This window comes from Mandrillus leucophaeus, unplaced genomic scaffold (assembly GCF_000951045.1).
Source record: "Mandrillus leucophaeus isolate KB7577 unplaced genomic scaffold, Mleu.le_1.0 Scaffold54, whole genome shotgun sequence".
Classification (NCBI taxonomy): domain Eukaryota; kingdom Metazoa; phylum Chordata; class Mammalia; order Primates; family Cercopithecidae; genus Mandrillus; species Mandrillus leucophaeus.
Window position 1 is genome coordinate 1,041,080 of NW_012105808.1, and position 2,534 is coordinate 1,043,613.

Below are 2,534 nucleotides of genomic sequence, written 5' to 3' on the forward strand. Positions count from 1 at the left end.
ACACACTAGGCGCCGGAGGCCGGGATTTGGGGCGCCCGCAGGTTTCGGGAGCCGGGAGTGGGAGAAGGGCGGATCTAGGGCTGGGGCTGGGCTTGGGTGGGGCGGGCATTCATTGCCATCATTTAGTAAAACCTCGCTTTAATAAAAGCAGGGAGGGGTGCGCAGAGCCCTGACGCTTTCATTTCGGTGGCAGACAAATCGAATCAGAAAGTCAGTTGGGGGCGCACCGTGGAGGGTTCTGGGGGAGCCCCAGGAGCCCCAGGAAAGGAAAACTTGAGGTATCTAACTCTGCCTTTGATACTTTTAGCTGCAATGGAAGAGTCAATCACAACCGGGAAGGTGGTGTGTCCAAAAGTGGGGGAGGGGTGGAGGATTAAAGAGGGGGTTCAAGCGTAGGGGGTCGGTTTAGGGAGGTTGAAGCCATGGAGAGTGCGCGCCCCTGGGGTGTGGGTGGAGCCCCCCAATCCTCCCCTCCACCCGCGGGACTCTCCAAGCCCTGACTCTGGCGGGACCAGAGGCTGCCCTTTTTGACTCCTCCCAGAGTCGGGCCAGGCACAGAGAGGGTGGGCGTTGGCCTGGGGCAGCCCAGCACCTGCTGAGGTTCCCCTCCCCCACTCCCAGGCACAGACTCAGGCTCTGGGAGTCAAACTTTAATTTTTCTGGAGGGGATACTGAGGCCAGAGAGCTTCCTCGAGGTGGCTGAGGTCCCTGTGGGGCAGGGAAGAGGGACTTCTTGTCCCATCCAGCCCACCCCTCTCCCTGCCCACAATTTGCCTAATGACCCAGGATCGATCTGGGCCTGGGCAGCCGGCCTGCCCCGAGTCTGGCTCAATTCTATTTTACTAATTACTAAAAGGCCGCTGCTGATGGGAAGAAACAGGCTGGGGGCTCCAGGGGACCACACTCCCTCTCTTGGGGCCAGCAAATTTCTGTTCAATCTCCCAGCGGGACCACAGCCCCTACAAGGAGTGAGATCCCCATCCCTGGGGGAGTCCAAGTCTCCATCAGCCTAAGAGAGGGCTGAGGGGCTTCGTAGATCTGGACAGGGTTAGGTCCACCAGGCTGGGCTCCCCCTTCCAAGTCTAGGGAGCTTTGAAACGGGTCTGTGGCCACCTTAGGGTGTCCTGAGGCAGCAGAGGCGAGAGGCCCCCTTCCTCTCAGAGTCCCTGACCCTCCTCTTCTCTTTCAAAATGGATGCTTTCCCTGCTAGAAAAGCCACACATGCCTGCTATTAAAATGAACACGATAATCAAGCTGTAGAAAATATATTAAAAAGGAAGCCGGCATAATCCCAGCTCCCTAGGAGCTCCCTCACTTTGGCATTTGGGGGAACTTCCTTCCACCTTGGTATCCTCCTACCCATAGAGACCCCCAGCCCCCACCTGGTCTGCCCTTCCTTGAGTCTGGGATGCTAGCGTTTTATGGCGGCTGATTGATTTTTAGATCTCACGATTATTTTTAATTATCTGTGATTGTTGGAGGGTGAGATTGAGGAGCTCAGGCTGGGGCTCTGTGCGGCCACTTTCCTCCCCCCAGATTCAGCATCTGCACAGGGAGTGGGGTACGCAACTGTTGGGACCTGCCCCTCCCTTCCCACCTGAAAGATGGGTGTAATTAAGTAAACTCCAGAAATTATACCTGAACCCTGGAACTGGAAAGTTTAGGGACCGACACTTCAGGGGGCGGGAGTTAGCACTTGGGTTGATGTAGGAATGAAGCGGGGAGCTCTAGGGCCACTACTCCCCACCTTGGGCCAGGGACACCCAGAAAAATTATGAGTTGACTTCCTCCTTTCTGGGGCTGAGTGAGGAGAGTATGCTGGGTAAACAGCAGGCACTTACTAAATGCTGAGCCCTAAGCAGCGAGTACTAACAGGGGTCCTCTTCAACCCATCCCTCCTCAGGACTTGGATCAGGCCACTCCAGGCTGGGGGCCCAGATCATTCAGGCCCCCTCTCTCTCTGGCTGTTGTGGTCAGCATAGAGCCGCCTCCAGCCCCAGCTGGGCAGGCTGGAGGGCAGCCCCTCCCACACCAGAGAAGGGGAAACTGAGGCACCCAAAGGACCCTGTTCCAGAGCCAAACCTAGTCTTGCTTCAGAAAATCGCATCTCCAATGTGTAGCCACGTCTACAGGGGCCAGGGAATCTGGATGCAGGTGCAAAGCTGGGGTTGCGGCTTGCTCAAAAGGTTTGTACCAAAGGGGAAGTGACGGCCTGACTGTGTCCTCCCCTCTTCCTTCAGCTTTGAGCCCTGATGCAACCCACTGACAAGGGGGTAACTAGGGGCTCCTGCAAACCGAATGCCTGACCCATCCCTTTCATCCTCTAGCAAGTGCACAAGGGTTGGGGGGAGTGGGCGGGGCAGAGGCACTGGGGAAGCAGGAAGGGGTTGAGGCTGGTTTTTGGACTCTGCACCCACAAGACAGGGCATCCTCTAGGTTCTGGTCTGGCCCCTCCAGACCCCCAGCCCTGACCTTACCCCACTGGAGAGATCTAGTCCCCTGGGGGTCTCTCTGATTATAGGAGCCCTCCCGCC